This window comes from Mesocricetus auratus, unplaced genomic scaffold (assembly GCF_017639785.1).
Source record: "Mesocricetus auratus isolate SY011 unplaced genomic scaffold, BCM_Maur_2.0 Super-Scaffold_100676, whole genome shotgun sequence".
In the NCBI taxonomy this organism is placed as follows: domain Eukaryota; kingdom Metazoa; phylum Chordata; class Mammalia; order Rodentia; family Cricetidae; genus Mesocricetus; species Mesocricetus auratus.
This window is the reverse complement of record NW_024429266.1, coordinates 69,572,791-69,589,402: the sequence shown is the minus strand read 5'-3', so window position 1 is coordinate 69,589,402 and position 16,612 is coordinate 69,572,791. Positions and strand designations below refer to the sequence as shown.

Here is a 16,612-nt window from a genome sequence, read left to right as displayed (position 1 = left end):
AACCACCGCCGTCCTACCTACGGAAGAAAGGCATCAGTAGGGACAGGGTGTGCAGAAGGCTGCCCTGGGAGCCAGTGCAGGGTGAGCCTGTGACTGCAGGACTGAACCACGTCCACCTGGGAAGGACTGAAGGACACAGGCCACCTGACAGGAGAAGGGCAAGTGGGAATTGGTCAGTGTACACAGGACAAACAAAGGAAGGAGCTGGGATGAGATGTGGGGAGTGAAATCATGGGACATCCGGTGCAAAATCAACGAAATGGTACCCTTGCAGTTACAGCATGCACGAAACTTGGAGGTGCTTCTTCGGCTGACCAACCAGCTCATGGGGCTTGCCTCCAAGCCAAGGTTGGTACAACAGGGACGGACCAACCCAGAGGTGCTCTGTGACGTTGCATTGGTCTCTGTCACCTTGCCCTTGGGGCCCTGAGTTGGAGACAGGAGGCCAACACATCTTCAGCGCCATGGCGTCAGGCGGGATGCAGAATTTAAGTGATGGATTGGAGTCTGAGAGCCTTCCTGTGGGTTACAATAATGAGCATGTCTCATAAGATCATGCCAAAGGATGGAGGTAATGGAGTCTAAGATGCCAGAGAGAATGGAAGTCAACTAGACGGTGGTGTCGAAGATGGAAGCTGTAAGCCAGGTTGAGGCTCAAGTTTAAAGTGAAGCATCTTGTCTTTGTGCGGCTTCTATCCGCCTCCAGTGAGTAACATGGAGGTAAACAACAACACTGATTGTGAGCTTGCTGGGCTTTAGATTAAGTTGGGAAAGAAGCCCCATTCTAAATGTGAGTGGTACCATCCCATGGGTTGGAATCTGGGCTGTACCTAAAGGACAGCTGAGCACCAGCATCACCCACTCTCGGCTTCCTGGTTGCATAGCAATGTGACCAGCCACCTCATGCTCCCTACCAGGCCCTTCCTTAAGTTGATCTGTTGCGTATTTGGTCATAGGAGTGAGAAAAGCAGCTACCAGTTACACAACCATGAGGATACATATAGAAAGGTTTAAAATGGAACTCAAAGGATTCAGGGCAAAGGTTGGGATGGTATGCCTGCAGAGGGAATGTGGGAACAGCAAATCCTGGAGCTCTGACTGCAGCCATGAATGGCACCTGTTGGCCCTGGCAACCAGAAGAAGCAGGAATGCAGGAGAGATGTGCTTTCTCATCCAGAAAATGGGTCTCGTATTACAGGCCCTGCCCTTGACTACCAGGAATGAATCTTCTCCACCCTTCCCTGGGGCACAGCATCTGGCTCCTAGGGCTTAAACAGGGAGCCTGGAAGGGAAAGCTCCTGAATAACCTCATGGATGTGCCTCTGAGTCCAGGGCCCAGGAAGGTCTTGCCTGGCAGGCTCTGGGCTGGGCTGTGCAGGACCCACACAATGGGAGGACAGGAAGCAGGGACTAAACCAGTATCCACTGTGTTCTGTGTCAAGCCCTGGAGAAGCAATAGGGAAGGGGAGGCAGGAAGACAGTGCTGGCTGAGCAGGAGAGTGGGCACAGAATGCATAGCCCTCAGATGAGACAGAGGAGGGTAGAATGGCAGGGCTGAGGGGCAACGGGAAAACTTCATCAAACATGTGTGTTATAATCTGAGGAGATGACTCAGTTAGGAAAGGGTTTGCAATGCAAGCAGGATTATCTGAGTTTGTTTCCCCAGAGAAACACATGCTAGTAATTCTAGCACCAAGGAGGCAGAAGCAGGAGGATTACCAGTGCTTACTGGGCAGCCAGGATGCCCAAGTCAGTGTTCTTTGGGTCTAGTAAGAGCCTGTCTCAAAAAATAAGGTAGAAAGTTATTGAGGCCTCTGGCCTACACACACACATTCATGAACACATGTGTGCGTGCACACACATACACCTATTATTCTAATACATGCTGCCATTTTCTCCCCTGCCTCCACAACAGCCTGGGTTAGTGAATTGCTGAAGGGGAATCTTCTGGCCTGTGCAGACCCAGGTCTGCACCCCAGCTTTGCTTCATTTCCCTGTGAACAGTGCCCAGTGGAGAGGACTCATAGCTTTCCCCACTGGAGTACCAGAGCAAGACCTGTACAATTACAAAACCCACCTTGTCTCCAGCCTTAGTTTACAGGCCCAGGTGGATACAGATTGTGGCCTTAGGGCATCTGACTCAGGCTTCACTCCAAAGCTTTGCTAGCCTGGCTCCCTGGGCCAGATGCATCACAGGGCCAGTACCTGCCTTCACCTGGTGCTGTGTAGCTATTGCCTCTGAATCAAAAAGCAACCTCATGTCTATCAGGGTCCTCCCACCCACCCCTGCCCCCAGGAGTGTGGAAGGAGACACCTAAGGCTCAGAAAGCTAAGCGAACTCACAAGACCCTGGAAGTAAAGGAAATGTAAAAGCTCTGGAAGCCTCTGGAAGTGGCAAGCTCTTCGCGGCCCCTCCCTGGGTTATAGAGCAGTAATAAATGCTGTGATGGAGGCCAGTGGTCCAGCTCCTATGACCACCACCACAGCTGTGGTGGGTTTTCTGGGATGCAGCTGCCTTTGCCTGAGTTGACCACACTCCCATAGGTAACCACACACGGTAAGCTCAGACTCGCTAAGCTAGACTTGGGTGGGATCATTTCTTCAGTCTGTCATTAGTGCCCTGTCTGAGGTGACTAGGCATTCGTGCACGCCTCCCCAGGAAAGTCCCACCTGAGCCCTGCTTGGTGTCCCACTGCAGGGGCTTCTCCTTGGCTGCCCTGTCCACTGCCTCTGTCCCCTCATCTCTGTTTCTCCACCAACTACCGGGCTGGGGACCTGCTCACTGCACCTCAGATACACAACGATCAAACACATACGTGCACACCCGTCTTCCTGAAGTGTGGGTATGATAGCTCTTGGCTACATTTTAACCAGGTCTCTTACTCTTGGCTGCTGCGGTTCACTCGCCCTGACAACAGCATGAAAGTGACCTTGAGAACCCTCCTGATAGGACCCACTGATCAGGACAGGCCTCCCTTCTATGGGTTCCTTTAAAATTTTTTAAACGTATTTGTTTCATCTGTGTGTGCACACGTATACGACCGGGCGCATGTACCACAGCGCATGTGTGAAGGTCAGAGGACAACTTTCAGGGGCCAGTGCTCTCCTCCCACCAAGTGGGTCCGAGAGATTGCTTTCAGTATGTGATGACCAGCAACCTCAGCCACTGAACCGTCTCGCTGACTCTTTCTTACTGAAAGATCTGCTCTGAGTTTAAATAAGAGGCAATGCAAGACAGAGTCACACGGAGAGGCATTTCTAGAGAAAACGCCTGCCAGGACTCTTGGCACCTGTCAAGGTAGAAGAAGATGAAGAAGGCTGAAATGACCTTGGAGAGAGGGCTCCAGCAAGAAGGATCGTTGAGTAAGAGGCGTGGAGGAGTGGCAAGGGATGTGGGGGTCCCTGCATTGGATCCCGGAGCGGAAAAGGGTGTGAGCCAGGAAACTGGCAAAATTAGGCTGTGGATCAGTTGATGACATTGTGCTGAGGCCAACGTCCCGGTTTCAATAACTGAGCCACGGATGTGTAAGCTGTTCATCAGAAGAAGTGGGTGTGGAGCTGGGGAAATGACTCAGAGGGTTAAGCCACATGCTTGCCACACAAGCATGAGGGCTGGAGTTCAGATCCCCGGAGCCCACATAAAAACTGGGCCCTGCTTGGTAACCTTCTGCAACCTGGCATGTGGGAGCTGGAAGCGTGGGATCCCCAGAACAAGCTGACTAGTTAGACTAGCTAAATGTGTGAGTTCCGGCTTCAAGTTCAATGTGTGGTCCTATCTGCACGAGTAAGGAGGAGAGTGGTCACAGAAGACAGCACTTAAGAGGTCACTTTGCATGCCCACATTTGTCCTGGAGGCTTAGCTTCCAAGCACAGTGGAGGGCTCTGTACCAAGGCAGTTCAGCTTACCAGATTGAACTAGGGGAGTTGGAGGTAGGAGGGCAAGAGACCTCCGTACTCTTCAGGGGATGGGGGGAGGGAGCGGTGAAGAGTAAAGAGAACCAAGTCTGTGGTCAGAAACTGTGGGGCCATTATCCCAGCCTGCCTAGCTGCACCTTTCCCATGAGGATAATGGAGACAGAGATCCCTGAGCGATCATGAACATGAAGGGGTAGTGTCTGTAAAGTTCTGGTCTCAGTGTCTGGCACACTCTGTGTGTGTGTGTGTGTGTGTGTGTGTGTGTAAGTGCTGTCCCATGCACATGCGTGCCACAGCACATGTGTGGCAGTAAGATAACAACTTTGGGGGGTCAATTCTGTCCTCCCATCATGTGTGTCTCAGGGATCAAATTCAGGGTCCTCGGGCTTGGTGGAAAGTGCCTTTACCCACTGCTACATCTCTCCAGCCCATAGAGAAGGCTCTTAGTGGTCAACGTGAAACCCCCCATCCCTAGGTAGGAAGGTTCCATACAGGAAGCCAAGGAAGGCAGGCTCTGGAGGGTGACCCACAGTATTCACTGCAGCCTTCAAGCTGACAGCCATCACATCCAGCCCTAGGTCCCATCAGGTGACTATGGTGATGATGCCATTCATGTCACACTCACAGCAGCACTTAGGACTGTCAGTTACAGACCCAGGACTCACTCGTGCGAACTTGTTTGCTCTCAACAACCACCCGCTGAAGGAACTGTGGGTGTCATTAAAGCCACCAGGAATAAACAATGAGGGGCCATATGCCAGGGGAGGTGAGGAGATGAGCTTCCAAGTGTCCTTGCTCAGCCACAGCCCTCCCCACCTGCCCCTGAAGACAGCAGTACCATTCCGTTGTTGGCTAACTGTGTTCCCTGTAAAGATTTGGTGGCCTCCTAATTCCCACTGCAGAATGTGACTACCTTTGAAAATAAGTTTTTGCAAATGCAATCAAGATTAAGTCCTTGGGTGAACGCTAAGCCAGCAGTCGTGAGCTAGAGAGACAGCTCAGTGGTTGAGAGGGCTTACTGCCCTGAGGAGGAGTCAGGTTTGTTCCCAGCACCCATGCTGGGTGACTCACAACTGCCTGGAACCCCAGCTTCAGGGGAATCGAACACCTCTGGCTCTGTAGGCCCTTGCATTCATACGCATCCCTGAAGCACACCTACATAGAAATTTTCAAAAATTTTACTATTAAAACAGCTCAAAATGAATAATATTTTTAAAACCTACCAATGATCTTCTGAACACTTGGAAAAAAGTTTATTTTAAAAGAGAAATTGTCAGTCATTTATCCTGCCTTTCCTGTACCACTCAGTATGGGAGATAATTGACATAATATAGAATGATATGGGAACTTCTAGAAAATACAGAAAGATGGGCTGGGACGATGACTCAGTTGGTAAAGTGCTTATTGTACAAACATGAGGATTTGAGTTCGATCCCCAGAATCCATGGGGGGGGTCCAGGCATAGTGGTCTACACCCATAATTCAAGAACTGGGGAGACAGAGACTAGAGGATCTTGGGGGTTCATTAGCCAGCCAGCCTAGCCTAACCAGTGATGTCCAGGTCACTGGGAGACCTTCTCAAGGTGGACAGCACAGGAAGAATGACATCCGAGATCATCTTCTAGTCTGCATGTTCATGTGCACACAACACACATGCATATACATCCATGCACATATGTGCGCCTGCAGACTGCAGGCATGTGAGCAGGCAGACATACAAAGACAGGCTAGGGAGACAGCCCAGTAGGTAAAGCCCGAGCCACACAAGTGTGAGAACCTGAGTTACGATTCTTGGCACCCATGTAAAAGCTGGGTGTGGTCACACATCTGTAACCCCAGTGATCAGGAGCGGTGACAGGTGGGTCCCCAGAGCTTGCTGGACACCCAGCCCAGCCAATCAGTAAGCTCTGAGTTCATCAATAGAACCTGACATCGATCCCTGGCCTACACATGCACAGATACATACACACACACACACACACACACACACACACACACACACAGAGAGAGAGAGAGAGACAGAGACAGAGAGAGAGACAGAGACAGAGAGACAGAGACAGGGAGACAGAGAATGAAAAAATGATGATGAGTTATGGAGGACTGCTAAGCCATGACCGGAAAAGCCAGTGAGACAATCCAAACACACCCATGGAACCTACAGCACCTGTCAGCTTGGGTGTGACCTCATAAGACATCAGCAGTTATGTGTCTGCTGGTAAGATGCACATGGAAGCAGGTAGCTCCATCCCTGGAAGATCACAGGCATGCTCCACCTAAGGACTTTTCAGCCAATGACAAGGCGCCACATGTGACACTGGTCACAGAAGATGATGATGGAGCTGAGAAATGCCCATTATTTAGTGACCTCATAGCCCTCACAACACTACCACACAGGGCGTTACTCATGTGAGTGCTGGTGGTGTCCACACCTACTGCACTCACAGTTGTAAAAGCAGCGTATATCCAGTTACACATGGTGCATTGAGCTCCCAATGATGGTGAATGGCCATTACTAGCTCATGTTTTTACTATATTATGTAATGTCAGACTTCTAATGATAAGTTTACAATGTATTCATTCTACTTATGAAAAAAGTACTGTTGGGCTGCACCAGTGGCCCAGTGTAAGAGCACTTCTTGCTCTTGCAGAGGACCTGGATTCAATTCCCAGCACTCACATGGTGGTTCACAACCATCTATAACTCCAGAGTACGCATATGGTGCACATACTTACCTTCAGGCTAGATGTTTACTTATAAAACAAAATAAATAAATGCTTAAAAAGGAAAAAAGAAAAGGAAGAAAAAGAGGAAGAGGGGGAGGAGAAGAAGAAGAGGAAGAGGGGGAGGAGAAGAAGAAGAGGAAGAGGAAAAAGAAGAGGAAGAAGAAGAGGAAGCAGCAGCAGCAGCAGCAGCAGCTGGGCATGGTGGCACATGCCTTTAATCCCAGCACTCAAAAGGCAGAGGCAGATAGATCTCTGAGTTCAAAGTCAGTTCCAGGACAGCCAGGGCTACACGGAGAAACCCTGTCAAATAAATAAATACAAGCAAACAAACAAAAAAACCAAGATAGACAGACAGACAGGGAGAGAAGGAAGGAAGGAAGGAAGGAAGGAAGGACTGATGCTGCGGTGGCAAGAGCATAGTCCAAGTACTGAGGAAGGAAAGATTAGTGGATCCTGGGGACTTGGTATCCAACCAGTCTAGTCTACTTGGTGAATTCCACCATTGAGGGACCTTATCTAAAAAACAGATTTATTAAGCAGCAGACAGAGACCATTGCAGAAAGCCACAGTTAGTGGAAGTGAGGCGGGATGCCAGGCCTTGTTTCACATCTGCAACACAGTCCCTGCCCTAAGGCTCAGGGACACTGAGGACGGAAGAGCCAAAGGACAAGGAGGTCTGCTGTGACACTGTCTTCTAGGTATGGCTGGGAAGTCTGGTGACATTGTCTTCTAGGTATGGCTGGGAAGTCTGGTGACATTGTCTTCTAGGTATGGCTGGGAAGTCTGGTGACATTGTCTTCTAGGTATGGCTGGGAAGTCTGGTGACATTGTCTTCTAGGTATGGCTGGGAAGTCTGGTGACATTGTCTTCTAGGTATGGCTGGGAAGTCTGGTGACATTGTCTTCTAGGTATGGCTGGGAAGTCTGGTGATACTGTCTTCTATGTATGGCTGGGAAGTCTGGTGACACTGTCTTCTATGTATGGCTGGGAAGTCTGGTGACACCATCTTCTATGTATGGCTGGGAGGCTGCACCAGGAAATCTCGGTACAACTGTTTAACAAGACCTGCACAATGACAACACAGTAGACATGCCAGCCTGGTAGGGGGAATCACAAGGGGTCCCACCCCGAGAGGGAGAGCCACAGGAAATTAAAAACTGCTGAGACAGCCAGCCTTCTGTAGAGATGAGTCTCCTGGATGGTCAGCCAATCCCAAGTGGCCAACCCTAAAAACAATATTCAGACAAGCAATACTGAATGGAGGCAGCAGGTTTCATTTATGTACCATTCTCATATATATGTAACAATAATAAAGAGTAAGACACCATGAATAGAAAGGGAGTTGGGGGCACGGGAGGAGTTGAAGGGAAACAAGAGGGTATTATATAATCATATTTTAACCTTAAAAAACAAAACAAAACTGAGCAACAGTGTGACTAATGTTAAAAAAAAATAAAATAAAGGCCAGGTGATGGTGGCGCACGCCTTTAATCCCAGCACTCGGGAGGCAGAGGCAGGCGGATCTCTGAGTTCGAGGCCGGGCTGGACCAACAGCCTCCAAAACAACACAGAGAAACCCTGTCTCGTAAAACCAATAAATAAATAAATAAATAAATAAAGTAAAAGATAGCTGGTACCTGAGGAATGATAGCTGAGGTATTCCTCTGGCCTACACACACACACACACACACACACACACACACACACACACACACATACATACACACCAAGACGGAGTCTTGAGGATTAGGAACTGGCCCTGAGTAAGAAACGCTTGAAACTGTGTGACAAACACTGTGTAGGGGACAGGGGTTAGACTATAACTCCATCGGCAGAGTGCTGCCTACCTGGCATGTAGAAAATCCTACCGGGGTCTTCAAATCCTTGGTCCTCAAAACAAATTAGTTCCCCCAGTTTGTGCTTTGACCTGTTCCTCGGCATTCTGAAGATACCACGTGTTTGCTTCCATGTTTACTTCTGTGATGCCTCCGGGCAAACTGCTTGCATGGCATTCTCTGGAATGTCAGCTTGTGTCCCCAGAGATCACCACACAACGGGGCCTGCCCACAGAGTTGGACCTGGTGGCTGTCACATCAGCAGCCGGGCAGACGGATGTCACCCTAGGACACACATGCACACACACAGGTGCACACATACACACACTCACACTAGTCCTAACCCTTGCAGACAGGTAGGGACATTTCTGCAAACCCTGATGCATGTGGAGGCCGAAAAGTCTTTGGGAGGCCACTGGACAGGCAGCTGCTTACCTGCCTGCTCAGGGAGGCGCTGCATGAACAGGAAAGGCAGAGTCAATATTTACTGAGAACTAGCCTCAGAGCCTGCCTAGGAGCCTGCGGCTTTGGGTTCACTTTGTCCCAGAGTCTAAGCCTCTGAGCATAGATGCTGGGGAACGGTGATGGGGGTGGTGATTATTAGGCTCTTGTTGAATTCTCTATTCCTGTGAGCGAACATGGATGCGGGAGACAGAGTGGGGAGGGGGGGCTGCCTATAGAGACCAAAGGAAACTGAATTTGGGGGGAAATAAAAGATTCACTAGACACTGGGCAGTGGTGGTGCACACCTTCAATCCCGGCACTCGGAAGGCAGAGGCAGGCGGATCTCTGTGAGTTCAAGGATAGCCTGGTCTACAGACCGAGTTCCAGGACAGCCTCCAAAGCCACACAGAAAAATCTCATCTCGAAAAAAACCAAAGGGGGGGAAAACAGCAACAAAAAGATTCACCAGGCAAAGGAGAGTAACTGTCTCAAGAAAGACACCCAACTGGTGAGACGAATCAGCAGTGAAGGCCAACTACTTCTCTTGCAGAGGATTCAAATGTAGTTCCCAGCACCAATTGATGAGAAACTTGGGTTTGGAGAAAGAGTCACCTGTCCAGGCTCATGTGTTGACAGTTAGCTTGACTTCTCTGTGGTTCTGGCACGGTGCCTAGAACGGTTTGAGAATTCATGAGCCACTAATGTTGAAAGGGTTCCTGGGGACGACGGAGACTCAGGTGACCTTAAAGGTGAGGTGAGCATCTGAGGGACCAAGGTGCGTCTGGAGGAAATGTGGGGAAATGTGGGTTTTGTTGCCGTGTGCCTCCCATCATGCCTTGGGTCTGCTCTCCTGAGCACCTGACCCTGAGAGCAAAGTGAAAGCCCACGGTGACAGCACGTGGCTCTTCTCACTGCTCTGACCAAACACCTGACAAGCAACCTACGAAAGGAGGGCCGATTTTGGCTCGTGGTTTGAAGGGACCGTCCATCACTGTGGGGAAGGCGTGGCAGCAGGAGCTTTGGGGTACATGGTGTCTGCAGTCGGGAAACAGAGAGAAGACAGGACGTGAGCCAGACCCTGGACCCTTGAGGCCCTCCTTCAGTGAGCCACTTCTTCTAGCAAGGCTCTGCCTCCGCAACCTTCTCAAGCAGTGCCGCCATCTAAGGATGAATGTTCAAAAGCAGGAACCTGGGAATATCTCACGTTCAAATCACACCGATGTCTCTTTCCAGGCATGGATGCCGTTTCCAGGTAGTTCGTTTTCACAGGTGCTCCGGTGTCAGGGACAGCCGGGTTCTCAGTGTGGGAGGTTGGTGATCCCTTCCTAGAAGCCGGTGTCGGCCATGGTGAGAGGCCAAGCATCATGCCTGGCATGTGGGTTTCCAAACATCCCCACTCCTTCCTTGGCCCATCAGGAACTCAGAAGAGACCCTCCTCAGATGAGTCTGTTATCAGGACCAAGGCGCTCAAGACAATCTTTTCCTACAGTCCAGCTGGTGGCATGAGGCAGGGTGAGGGATCCAGGTCACGCTCTAGGACTGGAATAGCATAGTTCTTCTTGCCAGCCAGGCCCAGAACAGAATGAGGGAAGCAGGGAGGGCAAGCAACAGTAAGAGATTGTTCCACAAGCAAAAGGACCTGAGTTCAGTCCCCCGACTCATAATTAAAAGGGAACAATATTGGGCATGGTGGTGCAAATTTGTATGTCCAGTTCTGGGAAGAAGGAGGTGGGTGGATCCCTGGGACCCACAGGCCAGCCAGCCTCTCCTAATTGGTGAGTTCCAGGCCAATGGGAGATCTTGTCTCATGAAAACAAAGTGGCATTGTCCAGAGGAGCAACAGCAGAGGTTGACCTCTGACCCCTTGCTCACCTAACTGAGTGTACACACACACACACACACACACACACACACACACACACACACACACGAGATCCAGAGGAGAGCAGCTAGACAGAGATTCATTCTGGACCCCAGCTGGGCTCAGATCCTGATCCTGTTAAAGCCACCTGGCCAGGGATAAAACCAGTCCTGCCAGGTGAGAGGGCCTGAAGGAGGAAGGAAGGAAGCCCACAGAATGGGGAAGTTATGGAGAGCCCAAGCCGAAAGCCCAGCGAAGTAACCAGGTTACAGGCTAAGCAGCATCAAGCCAGCCCTGGGCCGTGGTCGACACATGCACACCCACATGTCCACCCTTGCCACTAAGACCATCTCTTAGTTTTGTCCAGATTAAAAGTGGGGTGAGTGTTAGGAGGTGACTCCAACACCAGGACCTTGCTTGAAGGGTGAGCTGTGAAGACAGAGGCACAGAAGGAAGGAGGTCCTACTAGGCTAAGGAGACAGTGTGGGGCAGTAGGTGGAGTCATGAAACCCAAAGCCAGCGAAGCAGGGGAAATATAGAGCAGACCACAGAGAGTGATTCACCTCGCTAGCTCCTCAGGGCCTGGGTATGGGAGGCACTGGAGGCCATTCTAAAGGCACAAGGCAAATCTGCTTCTCAGAGGCTCTGGCCATGCGCTCCCTCGGGGGAACTCTGTGACACCCCCCACTTACTCCCTTGGCAATTGGGAGGCAGGTTCATTAGAGTCCCGTCCCTTGTCCCTGCTCTCTCAGATGGAAGGTTTCTGACCCCATAGCTTGTTCTGGGTAGCAGGTGCTATACTGGGATTCCACGCCCAGACTAGGCACTGGCCCTTGAGAAGCTGAACTTTCCCAGTGTGCTGTCACAGGGATTTCTACCTGGCTCTGTGGATCTTATGCCAATGGGCCAATGGGTTAGGCAACATCTGTGAGAATACCTCTGGGACCAGGGGCAGCTTTGGTGCCTTCAGCTTGCTGGAGCTTTGGTTTGTTTGGAAGGCAAAGATCAGTTCACAGGAGACACGAGAATCAGAGCCTGACACAGTGGACTTGGCGTCTGTGCCGAGTCAGCAGGAGGCATGTCCTGGCCTACTCAGTGAGTTGAGGCATCTCACTGACCTCTCTATGATATTTGGATTATTTTGAGTTTGGGGGGGGGTGTAGGGTTATATGTGTGCATGCAGTTGTACACGCATTGTGCATGTGTGTGGAGATCAGAACCCAACACAGTTTCATTCCTCAATCACCACTTTATTTTCTGAGGCAGGGTCTTTTGCCAGATCTGGAGCTCTCTGTATGGGGTAGCCTGTGCTCTCTCCGTTTCTGCTTCCCAATGGTGGGGTTACAGGAGCAGACAACCCTGCTTAGCTTTGTCATGTGGGTTCTGGGCATCAAACTCAGGTCCTCATGCTTGGATGGCAATCAAGCTCTTCACCAACAGGGCCATCACACAGTCCCTCCAAAGTCCATTCTACTCTGAGTGCGGAAATGCAACTCCAGTCAATGGGACATGTGCTCCCTGTGGGTCAACCATCCAAGAGTGGCACTGTGCGACCCCAGCCCCCACAAGGCCTTTGGCTGCTGAACTTCTTGGGCCTGGTCATCTGTCTCCCTCCTGCTTTTCCTTGACCAGGTCCCTACTGCCAATAGGGCCTGCTGCCCAGAATTTTCTAAACCCTATTGCCACTTCCTAAATTCCAGAGCTTGGCTCTCACATGCCCCAAACCTTAACTTTCTGGAATTTTCAACTTCAGAAAGCAAATGAGGCCTCTGATCTGTCTTCCATGCATGGTCTGCCTTTCTCCTTTCCAAGTCTCCAATCCATTGGTTCTGTAGTTAGAATGGATGTTTGGCATTAATTCCAGCACAGATGCAGGCACAGATAGCCTCAGCCAGTCCCTTTACTTCCCTGGGTCTCAGTTATCTTACCCAAAAAGTCCCCTCTTCATAGTGTTATGTACTAGTCATCTTGCATCACTGTTACAAAATGGTTCAGAAAATAATTTATAAAGAGGACGAGTTTCAATCCAGGGTCCCTTGGTTCTCTTGCTTTGGGCCTGAGGTGACGCTGTGTACTTCATGGCAAGGGTGCATAGGGGAAGAAGTTGCTCACTTGACAGCAGCCAGGAAGCAGAGAAGGGTCAGGTTCTCTGGGGATAATATGCCTTTGCCTCTGGGGATAATAGGACCATCTCATCAGTCATCTTGCGGTAGAGATACCTTCACCCAGTAGACATGATAACTAAGTAGAGTAATTTAGCAATAGGCGGAGCTTTGGTGATGGAGCCATTGACTTCCTAACAGAAGAAGGGAAGGGAAGCTCACAGGACTCTCAGCTGGGATTGCAGCCATTACTTGGCTCTCCTCTCCCCCAGCTGCATGTGAGCCTGAGAGATGCCAGTGTTATAGGAAGTGAAAGGTTAAATGATGCAGCTTCTATGAGGCCGTCATCCATGATGGGGTAGGACTTCACAGTGTGATGAGAACGCTCATGCTCCTGGAAGTAGCCCTTCACACATGCCCTATAAGTAAATCCAGTAAACTCATTGGTTCACCAAGCATCACATCTCCCCAGGAAAGACTATCATGACATCCAGTGACGTAACTTCCTCCCACTAGGTCCCAACTCCCAGAGGTTCTACCCCATCTCAACAGGGACAGAGGCTAAGGACCAAGCCTTTAACCCTTGGGCCTTTGGGGAACACTCTGTATCCAAACAGTAGCATGCTGCTTAAAAGTGGCAGCAGCGTTAGCACAGCATGGAGCAGCCTTGGGTGGAAAGGGGGTACTTCAACAGGCAGTGGCCTTGTCTTCTCAGTGATGCCCAGCCCGGGGGTGCATGCCTGACTCCACTGGGTACTCAGAGTCTGCTGTATCAACCATATGATGTGAGCACTGACTCCATGAATGCTGCAGACCGTGTTGCCATCTGCTGCTCCTTGATGGGATGGCCTCAGTTGGAGGGAACCTGGGTAAGGAATGGTGCTGTCTCCTTTCTAGATCCCTACACTCAGACACTGGGGCTTGGAGAACTGTACCTCAGACTCAAAGATTCCAGCCTTCTGGAGCTCACCCATCCTCGCAGTGCAGCATGTGGGAATGATGGATAGACCAGAGGACAAACAAGTCACCCCTCCTGGAGTAGGCAGGTTTCCTGTGCCATTTCAACCATGCAGAATTTAATGCGTGTGTGTGTGTGTGTGTGTGTGTGTGTGTGTGTGTGTAAAGCCATAGTCAGCCTTGAGTGTTATCCCTCAGTGCCATCTACCTTGTGTTTTAAAACAGGATTTCTCACTAGCCTGGAACTCACCAAGTAGGCTAGGCTGGCTGGTGAGTGAAATTCACACAACCACCTAGGGCTGGGATACTAGGTCCTGGAGTGAACTCAGGTCCTCATGCATGTGTAGCAAGAATTTTCAGCTGAGACATTTCTCCAGCCCAGTTTAATGTTTTTATAATCAAAGCACATTTCACACTGCTTCTCTGTAAACATTCTAGATGGGTCCACTGATTTCCACAGTGTTTTCTCAGGAAAGTCAAGCACAACGCTCCAATAGAGGATATGTAAACACTGACCCAACAGATCAAAGAATCATGCAGTGGGGGACTCCATCCCTGCCCATGGAGTCATGCAGTGGAGGACCCCATCCCTCCCATGGAGTCATGCATTGGGGGACCCATCCCTGCCCATGGAGTCATGTAGTGGGGGACCCCATCCCTGTCCATGGAGTCATGCAGTGGGGGACCCTGTTTCTGTTCATTGACCACCTAGAGGCCCACTGCCCTGGTTTCATTTCTGTTGCTGTGATAAAATATCCCAATAGCAACAACAAAAAAAGCAACTCAGGGAAGAAAAGGTTATTTTAACTCCCAATCCCACATTGAAGTCTGCCATAGAAGAGAAATCAGGGTGCAGGAACTTACAATAATAGTTCATCATGTCACAGCCACAGTCAGGAGCACAGAGGAACAAATGCATGAATGCTACTTCTACTCCACTGCTTTCCCTACCCTTCTGCAGACCGAGACTCAAACCCACAGTAGGCTAGGTCTTCACATATCAATTAACACAATCAAAATAATCCTCTGCGAACATGCTCACCAGTCAATCACTGAGACTCTTTCCCCAGGGGATTCTAGATGGTGTCAATTAAAACCGAACTTCACACCCATCCTACAGAAGGGTCCTGGGGACAAGGCTTAGAGACCAGGGAGCCTGATATCAGTGACTTGGATGTTGATAGTGTTTGTTTTCCTGGTCTCCAACCGTGCTGCTTTGGGGTGCTGAGTGGACCCTTTTCATGCCATCACTGCAGCTGTGTAGTGTTCTCCCCTCCTTCGGGATCCTCCAGGAGAGCACATAGAAGAATTCTTTGTTGTCACAGCTAAGGAAATAGATAGGGCTCTCACTGGCCTGGAGCTCACCAAGTAGGCTAGGCTGTCTGGTGAGCCTCAGGAGTCTTTCTCCAGCATGAGGATGATGGGAACACCACCATGCCTGGGTCTTTGCATGTTAGTCATTCGGCCAGGTGGGTGATCTGACAAAGCATTGTGGGCTCCAGCCTGCATTCTGCAGTGATTCGAAACATGCTCCCACTCAGGAGTGGCAGTGAAGGAAACATTCCCACCCTGGGCAAGGGCAGGGCACCAGCATTGTCTGAGCAGACACAGACACCTGGAATCAGGTGGGGCTCTAGTGTAGTCAGCCCATCTGGTTCCCTTAATTCCTATTGTTTCTATCTGCAAACACATGATCGGGCTTTAGAGTCATGGGAAATATCTCCAGGAACAAATGACTAGTAAGAAAGGGGCCCTCCATTTGAGTCCAGTTCCCAGGGCCCCAAACTCCATAAACATAGTCTACATTAACCACAATACACACAGACAGCCCTAGATGAGACAGCGCCAAGGTGGGTTGATGTAGAAGTTTTTTTGAGAAGACACATTATTTCAACAGTGACTTTGTCATATGACTTTCGTCTAGGTGAACAAACTGAAGGCAAAGCTATCTGAATTGTGGGGAAGGCAGCAAATATTCAAAACCTTTTTTCCTCTTTCTTTCTTTTTTTTAGAAACAGGGATGGCATGGTTTAATGCTGACGAAGTCCACACTTCTCTAGGAAGCACATTTTACTTATAACTTGTAGCAATTTCTTCACATATGACCATGAAACCACTACAGTGATGAACCAAGTTAAAAAGTCTATATGGCGGCCCACAGTGTCACTGTGGTGTGTGTGTGTGTGTGTAAACATACTTCCGTGATCTTGGAACCTAGAATTGTTGCCTTGAATAGCATCTGTCCTGTTAGTTTTGTTATCCATGTGGATACACCAAGGAAAGGGGGAAACCAGTTAAAGAATTGCCTGCATCAGAATGGCCTGTTCATGTGTCTGTGAAGCACTTTCTTAATTGCTAATTGACATAGAAAGGTCCACTATGGGCAGCGTCATCCCTAAGCAGGTGGGCCTGAACCGTATAAGACAGGTTTCTGAGCAACCCAGAGGAAGTAAGCTAGGAAGCATCATTCCTCCGTGGAAAGCTTCTATTCCTGCCTCCAGATTCCTGCCTCCAGATTCCTGCCTTGGTTTCCCTCAGTGACGGGCAGTACCTATAAGCCAAATAAGTTGCTTCTTTCCCAAGTTGCTTTTGTCCAGGGTTTTATTACAGTAGCAGAGAGGCAAACAGAGCAAAGCTGCAAATTTGTGTCTACCTGGTGTATGTGGGACAGAAAACAGTCCCTACTGAGCATCACTGACTCAAACGCGTCTGAGGCTGCAAGCTGACCCAACACAGACATCCTTGCACGTCCGTCTTTACTACAGCACTGTTGA

At 49.9% G+C, this 16,612-nt stretch overlaps 1 long non-coding RNA gene across 2 annotated transcripts in view; it reads right to left on the bottom strand.

Annotated features, from left to right (window-relative positions):
• Positions 1 to 7,166: 7,166 nt before the first annotated feature.
• Positions 7,167 to 16,612, bottom strand: part of LOC121137165 — a 32,579-nt gene continuing 23,133 nt past the window's right edge. For both annotated transcript variants that reach the window (XR_005874399.1, XR_005874398.1), the window contains exon 4: positions 7,167 to 7,704. This is a non-coding gene — a long non-coding RNA (uncharacterized LOC121137165). The remainder of the gene's footprint in view (positions 7,705 to 16,612) is intronic.